Source organism: Spermophilus citellus, assembly GCF_964194105.1.
Source record: "Spermophilus citellus genome assembly, chromosome: 5".
Lineage (NCBI taxonomy): Eukaryota > Metazoa > Chordata > Mammalia > Rodentia > Sciuridae > Spermophilus > Spermophilus citellus.
Window position 1 is genome coordinate 23,121,408 of NC_138186.1, and position 10,895 is coordinate 23,132,302.

A 10,895-nucleotide genomic window follows, 5' to 3' on the forward strand; every position below is an offset into this window, starting at 1 on the left:
AAAAAATTAACACATATTAATTTTATCTTCCTTTGGCATTCACCGTTCACCAGGTATATGACAAGCACTGCAATAGGCACTGGTGACACAAGGGGACAGAGTCACGGACACCTGATCTTTAATGTGTGTTCCCAACTTACATAGTGTTTATGACAACCAGATTGGATGGTTTAATAGCTTTGAACTCACCATGTGACCCCCTTGCAGCCAGGATACCTTGCCTCCTAGTATTGTATTTACCTCCAACCCAACAGTTAAATGCCATTCAGCCCTTAAAGTTCATTTCATGTGTCATCTTCTTCAAAACATGTATCTTCTTCTCCATAATCAGATGTACGTCTTTGAAGTTTAATAATAACTGCCTATGGTAGTTGCACTATTTATTAATAATTATTCTCAGTCCTCTAGGCCTTAAAGTCTGCAAGGATTGTGATTATATCTCACACATGCTTATGCCACTTACAGTGCAATATAAATAATTTGGTTATATAAGAGCTCTATAACTTTTTTAATGCTTGAATATCATCAACTTTATTGTTCTTCTTAGAATTTTTTATCACAGTGACATTCACATTTCATCACTCCAGTATCATCTAAAGATGGGTAAAGATGTACCCACCACCTTTATCGAGTTCCCAAAAGTTTTCATTGCCCCCAAAGAAATCCCCATATCTACTAAGCAGCAAATCCTTATCCCTTCCTCCTTCCAGTCTCTGGCAACCCTGAATCTGCTTTCTGTCTCCATGGATTTACCTATTCTGCATTTTTCATGTAAATTGAATCATATAATATGTGACCTTTTGTGTCTGGCTTCTTCACTTAGTGTGATGTTTTCTAGGTTAATTAATGTTATAGTATATACGTGTCTTTTATCCCTTTTTATTACTGAATAATATTCTATTACACGAGTATAATACAGTTGTTTTATTCACTCATCCAGTGATGTGAATTTGGATTTTTAACCCATTTGACTCTTTTTAAAGAGTGCTGCTATGAAAATGCATTCATGTAAATTTGCTTGAATACCAGTTTCCCATCATTCCCATATATCTGCATATATACATATCTAGGAATGGAATTGTTAGTCATAGGGTAGTTTTAGCTTTTTTAAGAAGCATGCATTGGTTCCTCAAACACAATTGCATTGGCTGAACCATGTACCATTCTTACCAGCAATGTATGAGAGTTCAATTTCTCTGCATATCCTCACCAACACCTTATTTCCTGTTTTTTTCTTTATTTAAAAATTATGATCATGCTAATAGGTATGAAGTGGTCTCTCATGGTGGGTTGTTTGTTTTTGTTTTGTTTGTTTGTTTTGTAGTTCTTTGATTGGCAATTCCTGAATGACTAATGATATAGAACACCTTTTCTTGTGGTTTTTGGCCATTGAAATGGTGTGTCCCCAAAAGCTCATAAGTTAGAAAATGCAGGAATGATCAAAGGTGAAAGGATTAGATTATAATCCTCATTGGTGGATTGATTCATTTGATGGATCAATAATTTGAAAGTTATACTATACTGTAATCAGGTGAGGGGGAGTGTCCTCATAGCATATGTTGCCCCTGGCTCCTAGATCTCTCTGTTACTTTCTGCTAACATGACCTGAGCACCTTTGCTCTGCCATATCCTTCCACCATGAGGCTCTGCTTCATCTCAGGTGGGGAGCACTGGAGTTGGCCAACCATAAACTGAGACTGTGAAACTGGGAGCCAAAAGAAAATTGCCTCTCTGTCATTCTGGTCAGATATTTTTGCCATAGCAATGAAAAGCTAACACGAATGTCCACAGCTGATTGCACTGATCTTAAAATATATGGTCCAGCCTAGTTAGAAGACCTGTCTCTGATGATCAGCTTTGATAGTTTTCCATTGCTTTTAGGATACAGATTTAGGTTCCTTTACAAGAGCTAACAAGGTAGTTCCTGATTTAACCTATTCTCCACTCTCCCATTTGCAGTTTCTCAATGGCACCCTTCACTCTAGCCTTACAGAATTATTTGTAGTTTCCTGACTATTCCAAAAGAGGAAGGAGCTGGAGTCCTAAATTCCCTTCAAAGACATACCACCAATGGCTTAACTTCTTCCCACTAGGCCTTACCTCTTAGGAGCTCCATAGGCTGGTAACTATACCTTCAACACATGGGCCTTTGGGCAACATCCCAGATTCAAACTACAGCACCATCTCCTCCCTAGAAACCCCTTCCCTTCTACTCTTCCCCTTCCTACCAACATTCTTACTCTCCCACCCTATCCCCAGCTAACCTTCATTATTCGTTGCCAAGGTTGAAGACTCCACCTGTGTGTTTAAATACTTTGCAGCAGAAGCATTTAGTGCACTGGATTAATATGAGCTGCTCCCCATCTGCCTGCACTAGTTTGGAAACTTCCTGAAGGTGGGATTTCTTATAGCTAGGAAATATACAGGATTTCCTATACCTAGCTCCAGATCAGGCTGTGTCATCCATGAGGCCCAGTGCAAAATGTGAAAGACCCCAGCCCCATAACCTGAGGCCTTGTTGTGAAAGTAAAAGTATGCAATAAACAGGCACAAGTACTGGATGAGCTTACCATATAACCGGTTGAGAAAGAGCACTGCACCCATATCTCAGGACATGCTTGAGCTAACAGGACAGATAAGCAGGAACAGAAAGAATGGAATGTAACCCTGTAGGTTTTCCGAGAACGTATAGTGAAAAGCAAGTTTACCCTAATGCTGGATTCAAAAGAACCAATGAGATACCTGTTAGTGTGCTAGGCGGGAAACAGCTCTCCTCACCCTATAAAAGAACTGTACCCCAAAGCCCAGTGTGCCAGTTCACCAAAGCTTCAGCTGAGGTTTTGCTGTGCACCCGCAGGCGCCTGTGTATTAATAAACTTGCCTCTTGCTTTTGCAGCCAGTGTGACCCGTAGTTCTCTTTTGGACGGGGGATTTGAGGGTCTGAGGGTCTTTCAAATGCAAATAAAAGGCTCTTGTTCAGATTTCAGAATGTGGACAGCAGAGTGTCAAATCAAGGGGACCACAAATGTTGGAAGCAGGCTGAACCTAGAAATGTTAATCATGCAAAGATTAACATTTTACTGGATTTTATCACAGTAAATAAAGACCTACTGATATTTGAGATAACATTGTAATTTTCTAATCCTTGGTTGAAAAGCGAAAGAGAAACCACATTTTTTTTTCTGATTAGTTTTTCAACAGGATGTTAAAATGCTAAACTTTCTGTCTCAGTTTTGCCTATACACAGAGGTTAAGAGTAAACCAACCACAAAACTGAGGCTATTCACTTGTTGTGCAAGGGCATCATCAGCAATTCTCTGAGTGGTTTGCTGAGAGGGAAAAGTCTGGAATGTTTTAAAGGCTCTACAGGGAGACGCATGACTGTGTTAATACAATAGTGTAATCCTGCGCTCTGGTCAGGACAGAGTGAGTCCAATGTCTGCGTAAGATCTCTGTTAGAAATGTTTGAGGTCAGATCTCATAGGGGCCTGACATCTAAAAGTAAATCAAAGCTCATGGTTTTCTATAGTCTTGGCTGACCATGCCACCGTGACAACTGATGGTTCTGGCAAGTCCTGCAGGAAGGGGACTGTGTGGCTGATCTTCCTCCCCTCCTATGTATTTGGAAAGAGACTCAGACCTCTGGAGCCTTCACAGATAACAAAGCTTTTCACAGAATACTGGCAAAGAGCCTTTCCCTGAGAGAGCTATTGTACTGCTAATGTCCACTGGTTCCCGCCCCCACCAGTGTACATGGGCTAAAGACAGCACAGCTTTTCCACAAAGCCCAGCTGAGCCCTCCTCACCAGCTGGTCTCAGCGCTGCTCTAACCAAGCACCTGCCCAAGGCCCATGCACTTAGCCCCAGTGACAAGAAACTGTCCTGATAATGGAAATGTGCTGAGGTTTTTCCCCTTTAAATGTTTTCTCTTGAACGACCCCCTATAGCCTGAGGTTTCAAGAGCGAGGGTAAGCAATGATCTCTGAAGCAGCATATTTCAGGAGGGAATGGATTGTGGTGCCAGCTGGACCAGCTGTGCAGCTGGACCAACACAGTTGAGGCTGTAGTGGGTTAGGGAAATAACCCAGAGAGGAGCCGAGTTTGGCTGACTGATTTATTTCCAGACCTCACGAGATGAGATAAAGAAGGCAGAGCTGCTCTGCCTAAGGTCAAACTCTCCAATGAGTCCAGCACCCCTTTGGGGATAGCAGCGGCCAGGCCAGAGCTGGCAGCAGCCTCCACACTAGAAAAGGAAGCTGTTGGGGGAGGGGACCAGGGAGGAAGGAAAGATTCACTCCTCTGGACAATTCCCAGCCTCCAGCCTGAGGCCCTGCGGGAGTCCGCCAGGATCCAGCTGCAGAGCCCTACAGTGCATTCCCTGGTGGAAGCCAACCTACTGGAGCCTGTGCCTGCTCAGATGCCTTCGGGGCTGGGAATTGGAGAGAGGTGGAACTTTAGGAGGCAGTAAAACTTTGGGCTTCGCTGGCCTTCTTTTACTTGTCACCTCTCCCTGGTCATCTTTAGGGTCTTAAAGAGAGTTTTAAAACCATCCTAAATCTTAGGGTGTAGGATTAAGAGAGAGCTGGTTGTACAGACAGAAACCACATCTTGGTGTGTGTTATGGTTTGGATATGAGGTGTTCCTCGAAAAGTTCATGAGTTAATGAGTGAATGATTAGATTAGGAGGACTGTAATCTAATCCGTGTATTAATCCATTTGATGGGCTAGTGATTTGAAAGGACCACTGTACTGAATGGTAACTGTAAGTGAAGCGGCACCCCCTTTCTCCACAGAAAAGCCCTCTTCACCATGGCTGATTTTAGGACTGTCAGCAAAAGAGTCCACTGTAGATAAACTTCCTATTTTTGTGTCACCCTGTTTACTTGGCCACTGGCCAAGAAGATACCAGCACTCCAGGTGCTGGACACCCCCTTACTAGTTTTTCACAAACGTATCCAGCATAGTACTTTGAAGAAATGTGCAAACAAGGCCTCTGGCCTTGAGCTGGGCTTCACAGAGATGTCTACATTTTTAAGATAAGTTACAAATGGGCCCATGGTAACAGCTGGCAGGGGGAGGAAAGAAAGGGGAGAAGAAGCTCTCCTCTTCTCAGGTGTTGTCCTTGAAGGGTTAACTTGTCCAGAACAGTGAAAGAAAAACCTGCTTTTATGTGAACTTCTGCAGACTGTGAACTTCTGAGCCCCTCCCCTTACACACTGGGTATAAAACTCTGAAACTCCCTGAACTCAGGGTTCATGGGATTGATTGATCACAGCAAAGGCTGTACCCTCTGAACCTGGCTGCAGCCAAATAAAACTGTTTCCTGCTATTTTCAGTGCCTTGCCTCGTTTGTCTCTACAACATAAGCAGATAGGGCATGGCTGGAGAAAGTAGGTGTGTGTGTGGGGGGGGGGGGAGTGCCCTTGGGGATTATGTTTGTCCCTGGCTCTTCACTGTCTCTGCTACCCAGTGCCATGAACTGAGAGCTTTCCTGTCATGCCCTTCCACTATATTTTGCCTCATCTAAGGCCCGGAGCAATGGAGTCTGTGACCTTGGATGGAACCTCTGGAACCATGATCCAAAATCAGCTTTTCCTTTTCTAAGTTGTTCTTGTGCTTTGGTCACAGCATGGAAAAGCTAACTAACACAGTGTCCATTGCTTTAAGGGCATGGCTCCTTAATTCCTATTTTTTTAAACTTGGGATGCCAGAGAGAGCCACCATGAAGTAGAAGCTGGTAAGGGTCAGAAGGGAAAACAGTGAACTCTGCAATAATGGTGTCCCTGTAAGAGCACTTGTTTTAGGTATCAAATATATGGGCCCTGGAATTAGTCAACTATTTAGGGAAGAGTCCGATGGGCTAATGTTTCATAAGTGTGCACTGATATGGCCCCCTTGATTGTGTGATTGCTAGTTGAGTCCTAGGCCAGAGGTCTGACTCTAGGGGTCCCAACAAATGAGGTCTTTCTACTCATCTCAAACAGCAAATGAAAAAAGTAATGGTGAAAAAGCAGGAAAGAAACTTTAATCTGTACAACTATACCAGGAAGGCAAAGAGTTCAAGTATCTGCAATTCTGACTTTGGGGTTTGCTGACACAAGGCTTTAGGTTTAAAAAGAGGAAGAATCCGGTATGCCTAATGAAGCAGTCTTGGTCAACAGAAGTCTGATTCATCATTATTTCAAGTCTGGTTCTTCCAGGTCCTGGAGAAATGGTTGAAGGATCTGGAATATAGGCCCCACGGAACTTCCCTCATCTACAACTGTTCACCTATCCGCCCTCTTGCCATGTGTGTGGGGAGATGTCTGTGGTAAATTGGAGCCTTTCATCATTGCAGCAGGATAAAATAGAAGCCCAGGCCTCAGCTGGAGGAAAGATAGGAAGGGAAAATGGGGAGTGCACAGAAGGAACTCACACCTGGCCCCCACCTAGAGCTGAACTGGCCCCAGTACTGAGCCCCCATAATGTCTATCCACACCCTTTGAAGGACATGGAAAATAACAACCCCCAAAGATAAAGGGAAAGTAATGGGCTCTGAACTTGTTGCAGTTTTCCTCATTTACAGTCATTCCCCTGACTGCCCAAGGTCTCCCTCCAGCTGTAACCAACACATGTCCTGCCAGAACTCAGCCCCTCTAAAGCCTATAAAACTCAGACCTTTATTGTAGCCAGTTGCCATTTTCCCTCTTGAAAATCTGCCCCTCTGCTGCTTAATAAAGCACTGCTGGTCCATTGAGGTCGACCCCCATTTCCTTTTTCTTTTTGTGATCTTTTTCATGTGTTTTCAATGGTTATTGTCATTCCTTGAGGGGACAATCTGGTTCCCATGAGATGTTACTCCTGCTTAGGGGAGCAACTTCAGTTCTGTCTTGGGGCAACTGCTCCTGATTAGGGTGGTGATCTCATCATGGGGTGTCTGAGATTTCTGGAATTCAAGGTGACTGCAGGTTTAGGGCAATGACTTGGAGACTTCTAGGTGCCATCTCAGGGGTTTGAAACAGAAAATTGTAAAAGCTGGAAGTTGAATAACACTGAAAATCTTGGAAAATACCTTCATCATCTTACCCTGGTGCTTTCAGTCTTTGAAGGGGGAGTATTATCAGCTTTAGATGAGCAATCCTTAAATAATTAACATGCCTACATGAAGAGGTAAGCAGGAATCTGACCCAGGGTTTAAGGCAATAAAGAAGACAGATACAAAATGAAGATTGAGATGACAAGCATTATCTTGCTCTTTATCCATTGGATATCTACAGGCCCCAGTGAAGAGCCTCTAAGTCCCTGTTCTGATATCATCAATGTTTATTCCGATTGGTCAACACTCAGAATATTTTTATTATCACGGGGTGGGGGGGCTTGCCCTCTGACAGGTGGACTCTAAGACTTCTTTCTACCTCCTAAATGATATTGTTTCCTGAGTCGGTGGGGCTTCCCAGGATATGAGCTATATGAGATATGGTCCCCACTGAGCTAAAGACAAGCAGCCCAGGGTTGGATCCCCAAGGAAGACCCTGCAGCTCTCTCCACTAAAGACTGGGGGAAGCAGAGCCCCCAGCTGGGCATCCAGTTTGTCAATGCCCATCTGGGAGGACCAAGGTAGGGGCAAGGGCTTGGAGGAACACAAGTCCTAAAATGTCAAGAATTAGGAGAAAGTTTTGGGCTTACCTAGGGCAAAGAGAAGAACCGGGACTCGGCAGAAGTCCTCTAGGGTCTGCCAGAGATCCTAGTCTGAGTGCTCTGGCCATTGGCTGAGAAAAATCTCTGCTCTGGAATGTCTCCCCTGATAGGAGATATCAGTTATACATATCAGCATGGCTGAGAGGCAGTATAGCAGTTTGGGGGCATGAATTCTGTAGCCAGATGGCCTGATTTTGACCCTTGCTCTGCCATTTTTGAATCCTAAAGAAGTGACTGCAGTTTTCTGCTAGGAGCCACAAGCAAATAATATGATGCATGGCACTTTCGGTTGTAAGGTGACTGCCAGCTAGCCATTGAGATGATATGATTTGTTAAGATTTACATTCATATGGAAATTGGACTCCTGCTGTTCACCTTGGCCTGCTACGGACTCCTGGAGAGTTCCCATTGGTTGGGGAAGGATAGTAGGAGGGAATTCCGGGGGAGGTCCGCACCCCCCCCACTTCCGGTAGACGCGCGCATGGGTGGACCATTCATTTTTTAAAGAAGGTGTATGAGGAGAACCTTATATGCAACCTGCTTTTTATCTACCTTGAGTGTCTCCTCTACCTGTCTATACTCTTTTGGGAAGCAAAAGAAAACACCACTGCCCAAACAGCCCAAGCAATGAAGCCTCCACTGGAAAAGGTAGAGGAATTGTGAAGTCTTTAGAGCTGTTTGCCAATGGTTTGGGTTTTTTTCCCTTCTAGCACAATATAGGTGCTATCTCTTGGATGTAGTTTGTCCTCCAAGGGCTTGTGTGTTGGAAACTTGGTCCCCATTGTGGCAATATTAAGAGGTTAGGGGGATATTTAAGAGGTGGAGACTCATGGGAGGTCATTTGGTCATTGGGGGACATGCAGAAGGAATTGATATAGTTTTTATGGGATCCCAATTAGCTCTTGCAAGAAGGTTGTTTTATAAGAGCAAGGTGGTCCCCTCCCTGTTTTCTGGCTTCCTGTCTCACCATGTGATCTCTTCCTCTTGCACACACTCACACTATACCATCTGCCATGATTTGACATCACCAGGGTGCCCTCACCAGAACCACTGCCTTGCTTGCTGTTTGGACCTTCAGTCTCAAACTAGAACTAAAACAATTCTTTTCTATATACATTACCCAGCCTTAGGTATTTTATTATAGCAACCCAAAACAAACTAATATAAAGGTTATTCCTTTCGGCTGTCTTTTAGGGCTGTGTGATCAGTTCTGATCATTGAGTGATTCCAACAGGAATATTTGACCAATATATTTAACAGTGATTCCAACAGGAATATTTAACTGGCAGGTTTTTTTTAATTAATCCATTTGAAATTTTCCATACTAACATATGAGAAACCAAACATCTAAGCTAATAGGATTTTTTTCTGTGCTTATTAAAAATACTGAATATATTAGGGAATCTGGTTTTATTGAACAAAGACATGGTAGAATTCCCCTAAAATACCCTGTATATGTAACTGTGCCTTGAGGAACAAATCAACTTTCATGACTAGAGCAGAGAGGACACAATGAACTCCATATGTCTTTTATTAACTAACCACAACTGATTAACACAAACTTATTTTTTTCAATAATTTTTATTTATTTTTTTATGTGGTACTGAGCCTCACACATGCTGGACAAATACTCTGCCACTGAGCTATAACCCCAGCCCTGCAAATTTAAACAGAACATCTTTTTTTTTTTTTTTAATTTGTTCTCAGGATGTAGGCTCCCTATTCTTTTTTTTTTTTTTTTTTTAAGAGAGAGAGAGAGGAGAGAGAGAGAGAGAATTTTTTAATATTTATTTTTTAGTTCTCGGCGGACACAACATCTTTGTTGGTATGTGGTGCTGAGGATCGAACCCGGGCCGCCCGCATGCCAGGCGAGCGCGCTACCGCTTGAGCCACATCCCCAGCCCAACAGAACATCTTTAATGATAGCTTATTTTCAAGGCAGCATTCCAATCAGGTGTTATAATTGGCACTTTTTATTCATTGTCGACTTCTTGTGAACAGAGAAAGTTTGTGTCTACCAAAGGTTAACACTGCTACATGGCCTCTCTCTGATTTTATCTTGTGATCTTTTCCGGAATGTTGGAAGCTCACAGGCAAAGTCAACCTACCTCCCTGTTGACATAGGAAAGACCCAATAGGGCTGCAGAGAAAGATTTTACTTAGTGAATGCTTATTGTTATTTGGGAAACTGGAGGGAACATTTAAGAGGCTCTAGTTTTCTTTTTCTTTCTTTCTTTCTTTCTTTCTTTCTTTCTTTCTTTCTTTCTTTCTTTTTTAAGAGGGTGCTTTCTTTAAATTGTGTGAAGACGTTCATAGGGCTTTCAGTCACTTGTCACAGACGTTAGCAAACCAGGAGCTGAGTTCTTGTTTGGTATGGTCAGTAGGTTCCTTGGAGAGAAGAAACATGATTTTCCCCCAAGTCATGCCTAATGAGGTCATAACAAATAAGAACAAATGGTGTAGAGCAGGCCCAACATGGCTAGAGTTAGTCTATCTGGCCAAGATTTCCAGCCAGCTAAGTTTTAGTATGTAGTCAATGTCTATAGGTCCTGAGTCAGCATATGATTCAAGGTCATAAATACCTGCTTGTGAGCATGTGCTCACTTATGCAGTTTGTTGGCACTGGTCCTTCTTTGTTTGCCTGTACACAAAAAAGGCCTATGAAAAGACTCTGGGGCTGGGGCTGAGGGGCTGCTGCCACTTTTGAATAAAGCACTTGTGCCTCGCATCTTTCACCTGCCAGAATCTGAATTTTCTCAGGTCTCCAGGAGAGAAGAAGATGTCTACATGGATATTCCAGGTTCCTGACCATGTCATGGAAAAAAAATTAAGGATGTGTCAGGAATGAGTAGCAGAACAAGAGATTTATTATAAAGGGAAAGTACCTTCTCAAGACTGGGGGTGTAGGTGATTTCAGAGAACGAGAGTGAGTTGCCTCATCTTGATCTGGGTTTGTAGCTTTTGTAGAGGGACAATATTTAGGGGGCTGAACTTGAAGTGGAGTTAGGGTGGGGTTATGCAATTTTGCACCAGTTTTCCTTGAGCTTACACATTGCCCTCCTATGTTCTGAGCATGCTGCTTCTTACATTGCATCTTAAATTTCCACCCAGTGGTGTGCATCTTACTATCATAATGAGGCTAGGTGGTTTCTCAGTCACTGAAGCTTTTAATGCACATGCTCCCTAAAGGAGTTTTTCCTCCAAATGCCTTGTGGCAT